Genomic DNA, 22128 nt, shown 5'->3' with positions numbered 1-22128 from the left:
TTCTATTATAGCATGACTTAACTGCGATTCTGCTTTACCAAGATGATAATATAGCAATTTTTCAGTAGAATATATCCTGGATTTTAAAAACATGTACAGACATAATAAAATAAGAACATCCAGTGAGATAAGTTGAAATAAATTCCATATGGTATAAATTGCAAGCTAATAAACTGGAAGATATATCACATTAGAGGGCAGAGAACATTTCATGGGTTTAGGAATGTAGGTTCTGAAATCAGGCTGCCTAAATATTAATTAAAATATAGTAAAGTAAATTTCCAAATTATATATGACCATGAAAAATTTACTGTAATGTCATCATGACTCAGTTGCTTTAGCAGTAAATTGGAAAATGGAACTATTTTAGAGGATTAAGTGCAATAAAGCATGCAATGATTTGAGAGCAGTGCCCTGCATGCACATGGTTAGTAGTCTACATGCTCCTATTATTGTTATTGTTATATGAAATGCCTTGCAGTGGCAGAGTTTAATTTAGATTCAGTGTTCATTTGCAAAATAGAGAATGGATAACTTTTTCAATGATAATATAATATCAAACACCATTTGGAGAAATTACTTTGCCTTCACTTATTTTCAAATAGCACTCAGTCTGACTTTCAGTTTGTTTCAACCTAGATTAACTTCTTCTGAGAGCAAGAATTATGTTTTCATTATATTAAAAATCAATCTTTCAATTGGAACCTCCTCTCAAACATAGTAGACACTCTGTTCAAATTTGTTAAAGCAAATTCATATCATTTACTTTGAAATGGAATTTTCTTTCACCAAAGTAATTGAGAATTACTTTGAAGAATTATTTTCCATAAGTAAAGAAACACAGCACATATTTGATTAGAATTTCTTTCAGAATACCATGTTGTAGTCAGGAAAAAGTAGAGGAGTTAATACCGAGTCAAATTTTACTTGTATAACTCTTTTCATCTGAGAAGAAAGTTCTTTATTAATATTTGTTAAGGAGATAAGGACTCTTTACTTGCTTTATCCCTAATTCAGGAAATGTATATGCTCCATTGTAGGAAATAGTTTTGTTTGATGAGATGAATTCATCTAGATAAAATTGAAACAAACTTAAAATAAATATCCCCCTAACACAAATACATTATGTGGTGAAACGTAGACATTGCAGTTGCAAGAGAATATTGAAATGTTGTGTAACTGTATTCAGTGAATGAATACGTAGATACAGACATACTGCATTCTGTTGTGCTTCACTTTATTGGACTTTGCAAATAGTGCATTTTTACAAATTGAAGGTCTGTGGCAACCCTGTGTTGAGCAAGTCTATTGGCACCTATTTTCAAATAGCACGTGCTTACTCTTTGTCTCTGTGTCACATTTTGGTGATTCTGGCAATATTTCAACCTTGTCATAATTTTTGTATCTGTTATGGTGATTTGTGATCAGTGATCTTTGATGTTACTATAGTAATTGAGGGGGAGCACCAAATAAGACAGCAAACTTAATTAATATTGTGTCTACTCTGACCTCTCCCTGGACCGGCCATTCCCCTGTCTCTCTCCCTCTGCTTGGGCATTCCTGTTCCCTGAGATACATTTTTGGGCAACTGCAGTCAGATTTGGCCAGCACTGCTTAGACTAATACCCACAACTGCAGCTCCAGCCCTGCCCCAGGCAGAGGAGGAAACTAGGTGGAGCTTTGTTTGTCTCTACAGGCAACTGCAGATGGTTTTGGCTCACAGGACTTAGACTGCTGCCCAACCCTTGGCTCCAACCCTGCTCTTGACCAGGGAGGAAGGTACCAGAGCTTCATTAGTCTCTCCAGGCAAGTGCAGTAGGTTTTGACCAATAGGACTTTGTTTACTGCCCACACAGCAGGCTCCATACTGCTCCAGGGGAGGAAAATGAGTAGAATTTCATCTGTCTGGGTAACTACAGGCAGTTTGGCATGTACAGCTTGGATTGTTGCCCATGGCTGCAGCTTCATTCCCACCCATAACAGGGGAGAAAGGTGGGTCGAGCATTATAGGTTCCTGGGGTAACAAGTGCAGCTTCAGCCTGCAGGTCTTACAGTACCATCCACACCCTTGGTTCCTACTCCATTCTTGGCAAGGGAAAAGGGACAATAAACAGATGAATAGGAACTGAAAAAATTCATATTGGCTAAACATGAGCTATTATAAAGTTCCAAAATAAGCAGAACCAAGTATCAAAGAGGGGCTTTAACACAAAGCCAATCAACAAGAAAGCCCTGAACCAAAGAGAGAAACTGAACTCAGAATAAAAACAATAAGAAAATCAGATGCTGAGACATCATAAAAAAAAATACAGTCTTCCGGCAAGATGGTGGCTGAGTGAGCTTGCCTTGCCGTCTCTCCTGGGAAGAGGCAGCTGGGCACCGCTGGAGGTTCTCCGGGACCAGGCTTTTTCAGGATTTTTTCAGGGCAGGAAGTGTCTGGACATCGATTTGGTGGGAAGGTAACGGAAAGGACTGGTCTATAAGATATAAATTGGGACTTTTCAGGAGGGGGAGGCAAGATGGCGGCTGAGTGAACTTCCCGGTTACTAGCTCCTGGGGGGAATTGGTTGGGAGGCGTCGGAGACTCTTTGGGACTGGCTGTTTCGGGATTTTTCCTGGTCCGGAGGTGTCTGGACATCGATTTGGAGGGAAGGTAACAGAGAGGATCCATCTGTGAAATATACACGGAGATCCCAGCTACGTGTGGAGGATTCCCTCCTTGGGTAGGCGGAGCCGAGGCAGCTAGCACCGCGCGGAGCCCCGGCGGGAGGCGGCCAGGGTAGCCGATTCCGGCCGAGCCCGGCTGAGCCGCGGCGGGCGGGGGGGCGGAGCCCGGCTGAGCTCGGCCGAGCCCAGCCGCGCCACGCCGGGCGGTGAGCAGGAGACCCGCACCGCGCCGCGAGCGGGAGAGCCGAGCCGCGCTGCGCCGCGCCGGGCGGCAGGCGGGAAAGCCGGGCCCGGCCGAGCCCAGCCGAGCCCAGCCGAGCCGCGGCGGGCGGCGGGCGGGGGACCGGAGCCCAGCTGAGCCCAGCCGAGCCTGGCGGCGGGGTTTCTGTTCTTTGGTTTTTTTTTATTTTTTATTTTTTTTTTGTTGTTGTTGTTCTTGTTGTTCTTTTTTTTTTTTTTCAATCCTCTCTTTCTTGTCCCCAATATTCTTATTATACTATTTTACCTTAACAATACAATAGGTCCTACAGGAAATACCTCACATTTGCTGGGTTTCCTCACCCTCCACTGCCGCATTGCTCTGTGAATAGATTTAGCCTATCTACACTATCCCCTTTCCCCTACAACTTGATATCCTCCACCATCTGCTATCTCTCCTATATTCCATCTCCCTTTCTTTGATCCACAAAGTGTCTAACTCTTAATTTCTAATACCTTTGTTTAGTTTTCCATCTGGTATTCGTCCCTGAAACTATTACCTTTCTTTTCTCTTTCTCTCTCTCATGAAAACAATAGCCTCTTAGTACGTACCACATTCCTCCCATATTCAGTCGTCTACCTCATTATAGGTACTTTCCTACTACTATAACTCTACACAATTTACATGATCTAACCTCCATCCTCCCAGAACTCATATTGTTGCTTTGTAAACATATATCACCAATACTACTTCACACTTTTTCCTTCCTTACACAATTGACTTTCCCCAGCACTAATACTTTCCTTTAAAGTGAGCTTAACTAGCAATAAGAAATTGGAATAAGAAGAACAAAGTGACAAAGAGAAGATATAACACTTACGCAAAAACAACAGCTAATTAATCTCCAAGACTAGACAAAGAAGCTAAGGAACTGATTAAACCCGTCAAGAAAAAATGTTGACAAGACAGCAACAAAAATCTACAAACCAAACCAGTAATCAGGAAAACATGGCTGAATCCAATCAACAAACTGAAAATCAGGAAGGGGGGCAGGACTTCGCACAAGCAATGAAAGATCTCAGAACATTTATCACCGACAAATTTGATGAAGTAATGAAAGAGGTTAACAGCGTGAAGACAACACTCGGAGGGGAAATTGCAGACATGCGCAAAAAAATAACAGATATGATGGAAATGAACACCACAATTCAAGAAATAAAAAATACACTTGCAGCAAATATCAGCAGACTAGAAGAGGCAGAGCAGAGAATTAGTGATGTGGAAGACAGTGCATTGGAAATCAAACAGATAGTAGAAGTGGTCAATAAAAAGGTAGAAAAAATCCAGATAGGACTTAGGGACCTGAATGATAACGCAAAACGCTCAAACATACGTATTATAGGCATTCCAGAAGGAGAAGAGAAGGGAAAGGGGTCAGAAGGAGTGTTGCAGGAAATAATGAATGAAAACTTCCCAAATCTACTGAAAGAGACAGATGTACATATCCAAGAAGCACAGCGCACTCCACTGGTCATAAACCCCAACAGGCCCACCCCAAGACATATACTTGTCAAATTATCCAATGCTCAAGACAAAGAAAAAATTCTAAAAGCAGCAAGAGAAAAGAAAACCATCACATACAAGGGAAACTCCATAAGATTAAGTGCTGATTTCTCATCTGAAACGATGGAGGCAAGAAGGCAGTGGTATGATATAGTTAAGGTACTAAAGGAAAAAAAATTCCAACCAAGAATACTCTATCCAGCTAAACTAGCATTCAAAAATGATGGAGAGTTCAAAATATTCACAGATAAACAGAAACTGAAAGAGTATATCAACAAGAAACCTCCCCTTCAAGAAATTCTTAAGGGAATTCTGCAGGAAGAAAGGAAAAAACAGGACAGTCAGAGATGGAGGAGAGTGTAAAAGCAACAAGAAAGACAAAAATAGAAGGGGAAAATAAAATAATACAAACAAAATATAACAAACACAAATCCAACCAAAATATGGCTACCATAAATAACTCTCTAAACGTAATAACACTGAATGTCAATGGATTAAACTCACCTATCAAAAGATTCAGACTGGGACACTGGATAAGGAAATACGACCCATCTATATGCTGCCTACAAGAGACACATCTTAGACCCAGAGACTCATGGAGGTTGAAAGTGAATGGCTGGAAAACAATCATACAAGCAAACAACAACCAAAAAAAGGCAGGAGTAGCTATATTAATATCAGACAAAATAGACTTTAAATGCGAAACAATTGTGAGAGACAAAGAAGGATACTATATTTTAGTGAAAGGGACAATTTGTCAAGAAGATCGAACAATCATAAATATTTATGCTCCTAACAAGGGCGCCTCTAAATATGTGAGGCAAACACTGGAAAAACTAAGTGAAAGAATAGATGCATCTACAATTATAGTGGGGGATTTTAATACACCACTATCAACTCTGGACAGAACATCTAAAAAGAGAATCACTAAAGAAACAAAACATTTGAACAGTATATTAGAAGAGCTGGATCTAATAGACATATATAGATCATTACACCCAAACACAGCAGGATATACATTTTTCTCAAGCGCACATGGAACATTCTCCAAGATTGACCATATACTAGGCCACAAAGAAAGGCTTAATGAATTCAGAAAGATCGAAATCATACAAAACAATATCTCTGACCACAGTGGAGTCAAGCTGGAAATTTGCAAGGGACAGAGACCCAGACTTCACACGACAATTTGGAAATTAAACAGCACACTCTTAGAAAAACAGTGGGTCAAAGAGGAAATCTCAAAAGAAATCAATGACTACCTTGAAACAAATGATAATGATAACACAACATACCAAAATTTATGGGATGCAGCAAAAGCGGTACTGAGAGGGAAATTTATAGCCATAAATTCATATATCTAAAAAGAAGAAAGAGCAGAAATTGAAGAATTAACTGCACATTTGAAGGAATTAGAAAAGCAACAACAAAGTAACCCAACAGGAAGAAGAAGGAAGGAAATAACAAAGATAAGAGCAGAACTAAATGAAATAGAAAATAAGAAAGCACTTGAAAAAATAAACAAGACCAAGAGCTGGTTTTTTGAGAAGATCAACAAAATTGACAAACCTTTAGCGAGACTAACAAAGAAAAAAAGAGAAAAGATGCAAATACACAAAATAAGAAATGAGAAAGGTGAAATCACCACTGACCCCACAGAAATAAAGACTATCATAAGAGGATACTTTGAAAAACTATATTCCAACAAAAATGACAATTTAGAGGAAATGGACAAATTCCTAGAAATACATAAGCAGCCCGTACTGACAAAAGAAGAAATTGATGATTTTAACAAACCAATCACAAGCAAAGAGATAGAATCAGTCATTAAAAATCTCCCAACTAAGAAGAGCCCAGGGCCAGACGGCTTCACAGGTGAATTCTACAAAACATTCCGGAAAGAACTAACACCAATCCTGTTGAAACTATTCCAAAAAATCGAAACAGAAGGAACACTGCCTAATTCCTTCTATGATGCCAACATTACCCTAATACCAAAGCCAAACAAAGACACCACAAGAAAGGAAAATTACAGACCAATTTCTCTAATGAACCTAGACGCAAAAATACTTAACAAAATACTTGCTAATCGTATTCAACAACACATTAAACGAATTATACACCATGACCAAGTGGGATTTACTCCAGGTATGCAAGGAGGGTTCAACATAAGAAAATCAATCAATGTAATACACCATATAAACAGATTGAGAGAAAAAAACCACATGATTATATCTATAGATGCAGAAAAGGCATTTGACAAAATACAGCACCCCTTCCTGATAAAAGCACTCCAAAAGATCGGAATACAAGGAAACTTTTTGAACATGATAAAGAGTATATATGAAAAACCTAAAGCCAACATTGTTTACAATGGCGAAATCCTGAAATCCTTCCCTCTAAAATCAGGAACAAGACAAGGATGCCCATTGTCTCCGCTCCTATTTAACATTGTCTTGGAAGTACTGGCTCGAGCACTGAGACAAGAACCAGATATAAAAGGCATTCAAATTGGAAGGGAAGAAGTCAAAATTTCATTATTTGCAGATGACATGATCCTATATATAGAAAACCCTGAGAGATCTACAACAAAGCTCCTAGAACTCATAAATGAGTTTAGCAAAGTCGCAGGTTATAAGATCAATGCGCAAAAATCAGTAGCATTTCTATACACCAATAATGAGCAAGATCAGGAGGAAATCAAGAAACAAATACCATTCACAATAGTAAATAAAAAAATCAAATACTTAGGAATAAATTTAACTAAAGATGTAAAAAACTTATACATCGAGAACTATACAAGATTGTTCAAGGAAATCAAAGAAGACCTAAATAAATGGAAGAATATTCCCTGTTCATGGATAGGAAGACTGAATATTATTAAGATGTCTATCCTACCAAAACTGATCTACACATTCAATGCAATCCCAATAAAAATCAACACAGCCTTCTTTAAGGAACTAGAAAAACTAACTATGAAATTTATTTGGAATAAAAAGAGGCCCCGAATAGCCAAAGACATATTGAAAAAGAAAAACGAAATAGGAGGAATCACACTTTCTGACTTCAAAACATACTACAAAGCTACAGTAGTGAAAACAGCATGGTACTGGCATAAGGAGAGACACACAGACCAATGGAATCGAATTGAAAGTTCAGATATAGAACCTCATGTATATAGCCATATAATATTCGATAAAGCCACCAAACCCTCTCAACTGGGAGAGAATGGCCTATTCAACAAATGGTGCCTGGAGAACTGGATAGCTATATGTAGAAGAATGAAAGAGGATTACCATCTCACACCTTATACAAAGATCAACTCAAGATGGATCAAAGACCTAAATATAAGAGCCAAGACCATAAAGACCTTGGAAAGCAGTGTAGGGAAACATCTACAGGACCTTGTAATAGGAAATGGCTTCATGAATATCACACCAAAAGCACGAGCAGCAAAAGAACAAATAGATAAATGGGACTACCTCAAAATTAAAGCCTTCTGCACCTCGAAGGAGTTTGTCAAGAAAGTAAAAAGGGAACCCACACAATGGGAGAAAATATTTGGCAACCATATATCTGATAAGAGACTTATAACTTGCATATATAAAGAACTCATAGATCTCGAAAACAAAAAGATAAACAACCCATTTAAAAAATGGGAAAAAGATTTAAACAGACACTTCTCCAAAGAAGAAATACAAATGGCTAAAAAGCACATGAAAAAATGCTCCAAATCCCTAGCTATCAGGGAAATGCAAATCAAAACTACAATGAGATACCATCTTACTCCCATAAGATTGGCAGCCATGAAAAAAACAGTAGAATACAAATGCTGGAGAGGATGTGAAGAAAGGGGAACACTCATCCATTGCTGGTGGGAATGCAGAAGGATCCAACCATTCTGGAGGACAGTTTGGCAGTTTCTCAAAAAATTATCCATAGATTTGCCATATGACCCAGCAATACCACTGCTGGGTATATACCCATCAGATCTGAAAACAAGGACACAAACTGATATATGTACACCAATGTTCATAGCAGCATTGTTCACCATCGCCAAAAGTTGGAATCAATCCAAAAGTCCATCAACAGATGAGTGGATCAATAAAATGTGGTATATACACACAATGGAATACTACTCAGCTGTAAGAACCAATACACTACAATCGCACGTGATAACATGGATGAACCTTGAGAATCTTATGTTGAGTGAAGCAACCCAGGCATTGAAGGACAAATACTATATGACCTCAATGATATGAAATAAGTTAACTGCCTCAGAGAGCTAGAGTCTGGAAAAATGGCTTACTGGAAATCGGGGGGTGGAGGAAGGATGTGAGTTAATGTCTGTAGGGGTGGAATCTGTGATGAGCTGGGGGTAAGTATGAGCACAAAGAAGGGACAAAATGGGGGCAAGGGGTTACCTTCGGGTGGGGTTTTCTGGGTTTGAGGGGGGCTGGGGATGGGAAGAGGGGAAATATGGTCCAAGAAATAGGTGGGAGGGAGGGGCAACATACAAACATGGGAGAGTGCCAGAAGTTCATTGAGAACTAAATGTTGAGTAAAACGTATCAAAGTATAAGTAGGAGGGTTACCTGGTTAGGACGCTCAGGGGGTATGGTCTGATGCGGGAGGACTCCGGAGGGAATAGCTGAAGGCTCATTTTGCCAAGGTGGGTTCTACCATTGGGTGGGGTGGACCCATATCCTGGGGAAGACTAATGCCATCGAATAGAGAGAACTGTATCTCTCGTGAGAAAGGACGGCTCCCAGGGCATTAGATTGGCAGGCGTTGTGGGCCCTAAGGGGAGGGGAAAATGGACGTGCAATGGATGGAACAAAGGTAAATAAGGGGGCAAAAGAGGAGTTATGTGAGAGTACACGAGGATGAATATAAAACAGCTAATATTACACCAAAAACATATAGGGGATGACAGACTAATAATGAAAACCATAAGACAAAACATAGGATAACTAAAAAATTTAGAAAACTGTACAACCTAAAGTATGGACCACATAGTAAGCACAAATGTTACCTTGTTTGAAAACTATAGTTTCGGAATCTGTACATCAGTTTCAGGAAATATGATATGAATAAGTTAAAAGATTATTGCTGTGGAAGGGAAAAGGTTTTATGGTGGATCTGGGGAAATACTGTATATTGTATATATGAATTTTGGTGATCTAAGACTCTTCTGAAGCTGACATTATGTTGGGATTCACTTTACGGGAAGTTTTGGATCACAGAGTGGTTCAACAATGGCAGCGGAGGAATACTGATATGGGATGTTATTGACAGGATATATATGGTTGACAGGGAGTTATACAGGGCATATGCCCAGGGTATATGGTAATATCTATATATACTCATAGTGGAAACAATTAAAAACAACAGCTGGGGGGGTACTGGGCTCCTGGCCGGGGGGTCACTGTTGTGGGCCCTGGGAGAGCAGCGGCAATCCTCCAGATGCAACGGCAAGAACCAGGAAGGAAGGAGGGCCCAACAGTGGGCTCTTGATACTAATGGCTACACTTTTGAGCCTATGCACCTGCAATAAGAACAAGGCCTAGAGTAGCATTGTGCCTGGGGGTTTCCTCCTGACAGCCTTCATGTTACTCAAATGTGGCCACTCTCACAGCCAAACTCAGCGTGTAGATGTGATGCATTCCCCCCAGTGTGGGACACGACACCCGGGGATGAGCCTCCCTGGCACCGAGGGATCACTACCACATACCAGCTGAAGAAGCAACTAGAAAATGACCTTGAATTAAAGATTCAATGCGGAACAGCAGAATATACCTATCTACATATAATAACATGACTTCGGGAAGCGGTTTGACCTAATGTAAGGGGGAAATGGAAAAGAGAAATGAGATTATAAGGCTGTGAGTCTCTAAAAAAGAGTCTGGAGGTTGTCAGAAGGAATACCCCTATGTACAACTGAACAGAGTCTAAGAGACAGATAAGGTAGATACAACCCCAGGTATTGGTTCTTTTGAGGGATAAAGAGACCCACGGGTTCTATGGTCATGGCAGAAGGGGTTCACTGCCATGACAGATGGCCCTTCTTTGGAGCTGGTGTTTCTGCGTGATGGAAATGGACTCAGAGGGGATCTCTTTTCACAAGACTTGCATGCTACTTTATTGGAATTGTAGTTGGTGCTGGGTTTAAGATATATGTAGGGGATTTGAATCTCTGGACTGATAATATGACACCCAGGCCCAGAGCCTCAACAGACTTCAGCTCCTACACTTTGACTTATTGGACTTACTCCACTCAGCTAACATGGAGTTGAAGAAGGTCAACCACCACAACATGGAGCCTAGAGTGTCTACAACTAGAAGCGGGAAGAGTGCATCCAGTACCCATGTGGAATCTAAGCCCTCACTTGACATAGGTGTGCAATGGACACAACCAATCCAATGTCCACAGAGAAAATGTGGAATGGGTGTGGGAACGGTAGCCATGGGGGCTGCTGGGTGTGGGGAACGGGAGGAAGAAATGAGATGTGGAGGCGTTTTCGGGACGTGGAGTTGTCCTGGATAGTGCTTCACGGACAATTACGGGACACTGTAGATCCCCCCAGGGCCCACTGGATGGAACGTGAGAGAGTCTGGGCTATGATGTGGACCATTGACTATGGGGTGCAGTGATGTTCAGAGATGAACTTACCAGGTGCAATGGATGTATCACGATGATGGGAGAGAGTGTTGCTGTGGGGGGAGTGGGGGGCGGGGGCGGTGGGGTTGAATGGGACCTCATATATTTTTTTTAATGTAATTAAAAAATAATAATAATAATAAATAAATATTAAAAAAAATAAAGTCTAATCCTGAAAAAAAAAAAAAAAAATACAAGCCATACTAAGAAATAGGAAGATATGACCCTGTCAAAGAAACAAACTAAACCTCCAGATGACCTACAGGAGTTGAGACAACTAATTACAGATATTCAAACATATCTCCTTACAGTAAATTTTGAAAAGAGGCATGCCTATCACTTAGCATAGAAAAATTTTATGAAAACAATTTCAATGATCTTGGTACATTGATAATATATTTAAGAAAGTTTATAGAAATGCTATTTACAAGTTAAATTTCTTACTGCCATCTGGGCAAAATATAGTAAATATTGTGTAAAACATCAGTAAAAGTGAGATACAATCCTTCTTTATTTTTTTCTTTCAGTGATGAACAGTAATGAATATTCTACTCTAGGTTTTGACTAAGTCTGCTTAGACAAAATGCTTTTACCCCTTCAAAGGAGGATTGCATACTGTGGAATAGAGGCTTTGCTGAAAAGAGAATAGAATTTGATGTAACTATTTTGTTCAAATTATTTCCTTCTTTATATTCTCACTACATAGATCATATTATCTACCTACTGGGAATTAAATTATATGAAAAGATTTTAAATTGTGTAAAAGTAATATTCTAATCTGACTAATATATTTTAAAACTTCAAATTCATTCTTTTGACTTGAGGAAAGCAAAATAAAACAAAAATATATTTTCTACAAAGCACAAAATTCCTGATTTTCTAATGAAGACACTAATGAATTGGGACAATAATATTAATATGATTTTTATTGTAATAACATATCCAAAAATTAGCTTAAAATTATTTTTCCTGATGTATGTATGTATTTGTGTATGTGTATGAGAGAGAGGGTGGGAGTTATTAATTGTAAAACTCTGTTTTGTTCCCAGTTATTTATGCAGGATAAGACTCAATTAATACTTATTCTTTCACATTACTTCTAATCAACTTGTGGGAGAAAATTCTTTTCACATCAAATGATAAATATTTGAAAATACAATGTAATATACTATAATGGCAAAGCTTATGCTTGGAGCAGTAAGCACTTTCTACTAAAAGAAATGCTAAATAATTTTGCTAAAATTTTATTATTTAAAAGTAACAAACAATAAAATAATTTTGCTTAATATGTATCTGAAAACATAAACATTCATTTTATGTTGAGTCATTTAAGCCTCTTAGGTAAAAGGCCCTAAACTCCCTCATGACTCTATGGATCTAGCACCTTCCCAATGGGGCATGCTCTGATGAGATTCTGGACATTCAATCTGCTCCTTTGCCTTTGTCTGTGTTCCTCATCCTGGTGCTATGCTTCTCTGCCAGTCGTTGCAATCAGTTAAACCAAAAAAGCCAATAAAAAATATAAGTAATGTATTTTTATAAGGAAAGTCAAATCAGAGAGTTTTAAATTGTATACATCTCAGAAGGGAAAAAACAAAGTGCAACTCTATTTTTTCCAACTGCTTATAAGGATGAAGATAGCAGAGGAATTAAATTTGATAATTAAAGATAGCAATAGGTTTTCTAGATTAAGGGATGTTCTTTGGTTTAAAACATCTTCCAGATATATGTTAATGCTTTTCAAAGTTATAGTGCTGTTGGAGCTTGTTTTTCCATATCAAAGTGAAGCCCCCCTCTCTTTATTAAAATGGTGTCTGGTCAAGGGCAAAGCTTAAAAGTCATCATGGAATTTTAAGTCCATGAACTAGAACTAGAACTAGAGCAGGGCCCTGGCTCATTTGTGGAAATGTTCACTGTTCTCAGGGACCTCATATGCCTCTCTGAAGATATTTCCATACTACCTAATCTCTGTGGAGAATTTGTGTTAAAATTTGTTGATGTCCATGGCAGGGGCAGAGGAACACTTTGTATTTGTTTTATTCTTGAAAAAAAATTTTTTTTAAATTTTATTTTTAAAGAAGCTTTAAATTCCATAAATGATTCATGGAATATATAGGGGGATTCCCATATATTCTATGCCCTCCCCCTTTCACATTTTCCCCCATTAACGACATCTTTCATTAGTGTCGTACATTTATTACAATTAATGAACAAATAATGAAACATTGCTACTAACCCTGTAATGTAATGTAAACTATAGTTTACACTATGGTTTACACTTTGCTCTCAACATTTTTATAGGTTTTGACGAAATGTATAATGGCCTATATCTGTCACTGCAGTGTCATGCAGAGCAATTCCAATGTTCAAAAAATGCCCAGGTTACACCTATACTTCCCTGTCCTTTCCCTCAGAACCTCTAATGACCACTGCTTTTATATCAATGTTAAAATATCTTCCATTGCTAGAATAATAATGTCTACTTTAGTCCATAGTTGCATTGCTCCCTTATGTTTGTTCATTCCTCATTCTCGAGAATTTTAGGATGGTGATGCCCACTCTTTTTCTGATTGAGAGGGGGCTTAGATCCCATGGGGCAGACGGATGGAGCTGTTTTGTTTGCAATTGTGAATACTCTTTGTTTTTTGGGATAGGTGTTGTCCATTATTACTCTTTTGTTAGTTGTCCTGGATGAGTCTGATGAACTGGAGAGTAGATGTTGCAACTCTGCTAAGATTCAGGGCTCAGCCCACATATGAATGGACTGAAGATTCAAGTAACATTTTCTTTTACTTGCTAGTTATGATTATTGTCTCCCTCACTGTCCCCCACCCTCACCATCACACACACACTCACCTTCTGTTGCAAAAGAATTCATTCCAACATTAGTCAGTCGCTTCTTAGTTATGAGTTCTGACAAAATTTTAGCTTGAGTGATTTATCACATATTCTGCTTCTAGGGCCTGGGACCACAGGTGCTCCCTGGTACTTCTGAAAGTGACACTCAAATACCATTTAATCACAGCATTTAATCACTACAATTGCCATAAATGTCTGGATCTCTTTCATTCCACACTGGATTAAAGGATTTGGGGTGATTTTATGGTTTTCTTCTACCTGAAGCTGCCATACTGCTATTCCTCCACACCTATATCAAGCCCATGATAGTACAGACATTCTGCAAGGCATTGTTCTCCCAGAGTTCCAAATTAAATGGAGTATAAAATAACCTACATGTGACTGCCTGCTCAGTTACCTAGAATTTCTATTTTCTCATCATACTTATCCTTGAACAAGTTCTAGGAAGGTGAGAGAGCTGAAATGGTGGCGACCCCAACAGTGCCTTCCCCTCATTTTTATCCTTCCAAATATTTCTCCATAGAGAGGGACAATCATATCCTACTTTCTTTTATATACTATGGACATCCTTATTCTAGTTAGCAGGTGTCTACTTCTTAAGTTCCTAGTAGGCTAAAAGGAAAGAAAACTATTATCAAGAAAAATATATAGACTGTACCTTCAACATAATTACCACTTTCATTGAAAAGATGTCCTAGGACAGGGATTGGCAAACTATGGCCTGGCCCATGGGACTATTGTGTCAGTTGTCTGCTTTTGTAAATAAAGATTTATTGGAACATAGCCATGCTCATTTGTTTTTGTGTTTTCTATGGTTGCTTTTGCACTACAGCGGCAGAGTTGAGTAGTTGCAACAAAGACTATAGGCCCTACAAAGCCTAAAAGATGGCTCTTTACCAAAAAAAGAAAAAAAGAAAAAAGTTTAGCAGCCCTTGCCCTGGAGTAATTTGGTCTTATTCTCAGTCATATAATATTTTATCAATCCAAATAAAGAACCTTAACCTTTGCAAGAATGAGTAACTTGCCCAGTGTCATACATGGGAGAAACAGAGGTTGAATGCAGGTATCTAGTCTTCTGAGTCAGCGATTCTTTTACTCTCACACATATATATCATATTTTTAGGCATATTTAGATTTTTCACATACCTCTGATTTTCTATATAGACTACATTCTTAGAAGCTTTTTATTTATCTCTGTATCTTAGCAAGGAGTCTGATTAACAATGCCACTTTATTTATATTTATTTATTATTTTGTACAATACATGAACAAATGAATCTACACAATTGTATGCTCACCATCATGATAATCAAAATTATAATGAGTAAGAATTGTATGAAGATATCATCAAAAACTATGGACTAAATCTAGATTGTTATTATTTCTCACACTAGGGTCAGGGGATATTCATAAAGTTATGAGACAAATATTGGCATAAATTCTTGTATCTTTACCAAATCATGAGTTTGGGGGCTAAGAGAATGATTAGGTTCATTCCATATTTCACTTATATTGGGTAATCTACAAAAGTCAGGCAAATATGTTTTAAGACAATAAATGTTACTAGGGATGAAGCAGGCTATTTTTAATGGTAAACATGTTAATTCATCAGGAAGATATGGCAATTATAAGCATTTATGCACTTAAAAAGGGAAGACCACCACATATGAAACAGCAAAATTGAAAGAATAACAAGGAAATTTAACAGTAAGGTTAGAGGCTTCAATGCCCGCTGTCAATAACTGACAGAACAACTAAACACAATTAGCAAGGATATAAAATTCTTGAACTGTACTTTCAGCAAATAAACATAACTCTTATTTACACAATCATTCACCCAACAAAGAAAAATATATTCTTTCAATGCACTTAGAATATTCTCCATGATAGGTCATATGAGAGGCCATAAAATAGTCCCAATAAATAGCAAAGGATGAACATCATACAAAGCATGTTCTTTTACTGATAGGATTAAAATAGAAATTAGCTAAAAAAGGACATTTTGATAATCCACAAATTCTTACAAATTAACATATTTTACAATAACACATGGGTCAAAAAAGAAATTACAAGAGCAATTAGTATGTATTTCAACTGAATGAGAGCAAATACACAACATAGAGAAATTTATGTAGTACAGCCAAAGCAGTGTGTAGAGAAATTAATAACTTTAAATTGTATCTTTAAAAAACTAAAGAAAAATATCATCTCAATCAACAATCTAAGCCATTACCTTATAAATTTAGAAAAAAAGAGTAAACCTAAATTTAAGACAACAAGAAAGAAGGGGAAAATAAAGACTGGTACAGTAATTAATGAAATAAAATGTGGAAAAACAATACAAAAAATCAATAAAATCAATTGTAGGTTCTTTAAATAGATGAGCAAAATTGACAAACCTTTTGGTAGAGTGGCCAAAAAGGAAAAGATAACACAGATCACTAAATAATCAGAAATGAAAGAGTGGATATCATCATTGACTGGACTGAAAATAAAAGGATTTTAAGAGAATACTGTGAATAATTTTATGTCAGCAAATTAGATGATTTATATGTGATGGGAAACTTCCTAGAAGATACAAAATACAAAAATTATCAAGTATAAATAGAAAACCTGGATAAACCCACATCAAGTTAAAAAATGGAATTAATAATTTTAAAACTGCCCATAAAAAAAGTCCAGACTAAGAAAGACTGCACTATTGAATTCCATCAAATACTAAAAAAATAAAAAATTACCAATACTACACAAACTTTTCCTTAAAGTAGAGAAAGAAGAAACATTTCACAGTCCATTCTATAGGGCTAGTATTACCTTGATTCCAATGTCAGACTTAGACATAAATAGAAAAGAAAGCTACAGATAAAATCATTCATTAACACAGTTATAAAAATCATTAAAAATATTAGCATACTGAATCCAGCAATGTATTACAAGGTTTATACATTATGATCAACTAAGACTTATCCTAGAGATTGAAGTTTGGTTTTACATTTAAAAATCAATTGATTTAATATACCACATTAATAGAAAAAAGGACAAAAATCACAAGACCATCTCAATAGAGAAAGAGAGAGAAGTAAAAAGTAAAATCCATTTATGATAAAAACTCTCAACAAATTGGAATGGAAGGAAATGTCTTAAACTTGATAAAGTACATCTATTAAAACTTATAGGTAGTATTAAAATCTTGGTGTAATGGTGTAAGACTTAACCCTTAACCTTAAAACCAGAAAACAAGAATGTCCATTCTTACCACATCTGCTGAACATTGCCCTGGAAGCTCTAGGCAGTGAAATCAGATAAGAAAGGAAACAAAATTAGTCAGATTAAAAAGGAAAATGTCAAACCATCTTTATCTACAGTGTCATAATCCTGCATGTATAATATCCGATTGAAACAACAAACTATTAGAACAGAGAAGTGAGTTAATCAAGGGCATAGGCTATAAAATCAATTTTAAAAAAAACCAATTACATTTCTATATATTATGTGAACAATCTAAAATTAATTTAAAAGAACCCTTTCATACAGAAAATAAAAAAAAGAATAAAATATTTAGGAGTAAATGCAGAAGTAGTTCGGAAGTGGTACATTGAAATTTCCAAAACATTGCTGAGGAAAAATAGTGATTATTTAATTATTTAAATAAATAGAAAGATACCCCATGTTTGTGGATCAGAAGATTCAATATTGTTAAGATGGAAATTCTGCCCAAGTTGATCTATGGATTAATGCAATCCTTATCAGAATCCCAGGTGTCTTTTTCTGGAAAGTGACAAGTCCACCATAAAATTCATGGAAGGGACCCAGAATAACCAAAACAATCTTCAAAAAGAAGAACAAATATGAAGAGCATGCACTTCCTGTTCAACTTTACTGTGCCAAACTCTTTTACAAAGTGGATGTCTTAATATTCTCTACCTCCAGCACTGTGTAAGAGCTTGCCTTGCTCCATAGCCTTGCCACACCTGGTCTTATTTCATTTTGCCTGTTATTTGTATGTTAATGATATTTCATTGTTGCTCTAATTTGCACCACTTGTTTAAAAATGGAGCTGGCTGAAATAATTTTGTACTCATTGGTCATTTGGATTTCCTTTCTATCCTTTTTTATGAAATTCTGATATGCCTTTTCCTACTTATTATTGAAGTTTTTTAATATACTATATATAAAGTCTTTGTTACATGTGATACAAAAATCTTCTCCATCTCTTTGACTTTTATTTTATCTCTCTGAAGAATGTCTTCTGATTTTATAATGTAGCCAAATATACCAGGCTTTTCCTGTAAGATCAGTACTTATTACTGATACTCTTAAAAAAAATATTCTTACCTAAGATCATAAAAATCCTTTCATAAATTTGTGAAAGTCTTAATGCTTTGCTATTTTTATTGAGGCCTACAGCCCATCTGGAATTGAATTCTGCAAATAATACTTAGAGATTCAGTTGACTTGGCACCACTGACTGAAAATTTCTCCTTTAATTTATGATTTATTTTATGGTACAGTAATACCTGTATCATAAACTAAGTGTATGTCCATACATGCATGAGACTGTTTTTGTATTCTCCTTATGTTCTGTTGTTCAGTTTTCTCTCTTGTACCATTTTCAAACTGTATTAACTCCTGTAGCCCTATCACAAGTCTTTGTATCTAAGGGACAAATTGTCTTACTTAGTACTTCTTCAAGAGTATCTTTCTCTATTTGGTCCTTTGTAATTCTACATTCATGTAGTTTATAGTTTAAGGGAAAAAGACAACAGTACAGTTGGAATACTGGTTGAGATTTTATGAAATTTATAAATATGTTCAGAGAAAATTGGCATTTTTGTATTTAGACCTATCATCTATAAATATTGTGTGCTTTTCCACTCTTTAAAATCCTCCTTAATTTCTCACCATAATATCTTATAGATTTTTACAGTTATTTCCTAAACTTATTTGTTTTATCTATTTCTAGGTATTTGATCTATTTAAATGCTATTATAAATACATATTTTAATTTCCTTCCAATGGTGACCATTTTGTTGCTAGCACATAGACATGCTAAGTACTTTTTTTTGTAGAATAGATATGCAGATACTTTGCTAAATCTTATTAAGTCTAATTATTTACCTATATACTCTTGGGTTTTCTACATAAGAAATACCTTTGACAGTGACAGTTTTATGCTTCTTTTCCAACCCTTATACATGTAGTTTCTTTTTATTGGTTTATAATACTTACTTTGAATTTGAGTCAATGTTTAATTGAGGAAATGAAGGCAAGCATTCTTGTCATGTTCTCACGTTCAAAGGGAAAGCTTTCAACAGTTTTCTATTAAGAATGATAGCTATTGCACTTTTTCAAAACATAGTTCTTTATAGATAAGTAAAGTTTCCTTCCATTCCTTGTAAGCTAAAGATTTTTTTAAAACAAAACTAAAAGGTAGAGAGAATAACAGAGTGAACACCCACTTTTCTGTTACCCAAATTCTTAACTCATATCCAGTGTGTTTCACCACCTTTGGATTTTAAACAAATATTTTTTAAAAATTAAAATGTCCTTTTAGCATAAAATAACTTTTTGAAATTTTTTTCTTCATATGAAAAGATAACATAGATTTCATTTATAATATAGTGAATAATTGAATGCATTGCATAAATTGGTTTTATTATGGTGACCATTTTGAATTCCTAGAAATAACCCAAATTGATTATTAGGTGTTATCCTTTATAAAACTCACTTTACTATTTTTGTTCAGGAATTTTTATCATACTGACTTTATCAGGTATGGAATTTCCATTTTGGCACAATAAAAAATGAGGTGTGTTTTGTGTTTTATATTATCTGGGAATATATGTATAAAGGTGCTGAGTTTATCCTTTAAAATTTTAATATAATTCTTTAAAAATTTATTTTTTTTTATTTTTAAAGAAGCTTTAGATTACACAAGTGTTACATAAAAAATATAGGGAATTTCCATATGCCTCACTCTCTCACACTCTCTCACACTCTCATATTTTCCCACATTGATAACATCTTTTATTAGTGTGGTACATTTGTTACAAATGAACATATATTGAAACCATTCCAACTAACCATGGACTATAGTTTACCTACAGTTTACATTCTGTCCTGCACAATTTTATAGGTCATGATAAAATGCATAATGGCTTTTATCCATTGTTGCAGTGTCATGAAGGACAATTCTAATGTCTCAAAAATGCATTTCACACCTATTCTTCCCTCTCTCCTCCTTCCCCTGAGAACGTCTGGTGGCCACTGTCTTTACATCAATGATAAAAGTTCTTCCATTGCTAGAGTAATTATAAGTCTATAAATAGAATAATAATAAGTCTACTTTAGTCCATTGTTCATTGCCCAATCTTGAGGACTTGGAGATGGTTAATATCCACTCTGTTTCTAATTGAGAAGGGGCTTACATCCCATGGGACAGATGGATGGAGCTATCTTGTTTGCAGTTGCAGACACTCTCTGTTCCTTGGTAGTTGTCCATCATCATCTCCTTGTTAGTAGTCCTAGTTGAATACAGTGAACTGAAGAGTAGGTGTTAGCAACTCTGCTGAGATTCAGGGTTCAATCAGTACATAAACAGGCCAAAGATTTAAGTCTCTGGGACATATATTTAATAAGCATAGTACTAATTACATGTTTAAGTAAAAGGGACAGACAAGCCACAAGTGAGGAAACTATAAATGAGTCTAACTTCTCATTGCCCTATGCCCTCCCCCTTTCCATTCTCTCCTATTAATAACATTCTAATGTGGATAGTATATTTGTTACAATTGATCTAAAAATATTGAAGCATTGGTACTAACCAAAGTAAGACCCACTGACAGGATGCTGAATCCTGAGCTTGTCTGCCCTGCTTATAGTGTCTAGATGTCTCTAGAACCCTCAGGAGCCCCATTGTTTGTTTACTGTGGCAGTCAATGAGATCCTGCTGAGATGTGCATATGACCTCCTGACTCACTTTGAAATTTCTTAGCCAGAAAATTCAGTTCTATTTAATATCTCCCCTTTTTGGTCAAGGTCTTTTTCCAGATGCATTGCTAGTTGTCTCTTGGTAATAATCCCTTGGTGCCAGGAGGCTTATCTCTGTGAGTCGTGTCCCATGCCTTTGGGGGAAGGTAGTGTATTACGCTGAGTTTGCTTAGAGAGAGGCCACACTTGAGCAACAAGGAGGCTTTTGGGAGGCAACTCTTAGAAAATACATAATACTAGGCTAAGTATCAATTTAACAAGAAAAATTGTAAAATCATAAAATAGTAAAATCATCAGTGTCAAGGGCCTGGCATAATGGTCTGTCCTCCTTTACTAGGCTCTGCACATGGACTCGGGATTCTTGTTCTACTAGAGAATGCAGCAGGACTTCCCAGGATGGGAATTCAATATTCTTTTGATTATTTTGTGGGTCTCCACCCACTGAGACATGCTCCATTAACACTTGAATATATTCATATACCTTAAGAATATGCCGCAGGTGTACCCATCCCCACATATTTCCCAACTGTGATTCCCCCCAGCAATGGTCCTTCCCTGTCACAGTTGTGACCCTTCTGTGATCTAAAACCTTTCCCAAAATGAGTTAAAAAAACCCAAACAAATAAAAATTAATAAGAAAATAAGATAATCTTTAAGATAATAAAATACAAAAATAAAGAATACAAAATTTAAAAATTAAAATAAAAATATACCTTGTGTCTTTCATCACTCTAAGTTCTGTTTTCTTGTATGTACATTGACAGTTTCTTCTGTATGTTGCCCCAGTGTCTTATTTTTTTTTATTTTGTCATCAAAGAAGCTTTAGGTTACAGAAAAATCAGGTAGAAAATATAGGGAATTCTCATTTACTCAATGCCCTCCTCCTCTCCACTCTCCCCTATTAATAACATTTTACATGTGGATGATACATGCTTAACAGTTGACCTAAATTATTGGAACATTGCTGCTAACCATAGTCAGTGGATTATTTTATGGATTACATTTTGCACTGTACACTTTTAAAGGTTTAGACAAAATTTAAAATGGCCTGTATCCATTATCACAAGATCATGTTGAACAACTCTAATGCCCTAAAAATGCCCTACGTTCCATCTCTTCTATTCTTCCTTCCCTCTCCCCTCAAAATGCATAGTTACCGTTAAGTTTCATTTTTTGAAGAATGAAATTC

This window comes from Dasypus novemcinctus, chromosome 4, assembly GCF_030445035.2.
Source record: "Dasypus novemcinctus isolate mDasNov1 chromosome 4, mDasNov1.1.hap2, whole genome shotgun sequence".
Classification (NCBI taxonomy): Eukaryota; Metazoa; Chordata; class Mammalia; order Cingulata; family Dasypodidae; genus Dasypus; species Dasypus novemcinctus.
This window is presented reverse-complemented; position numbering follows the sequence as displayed.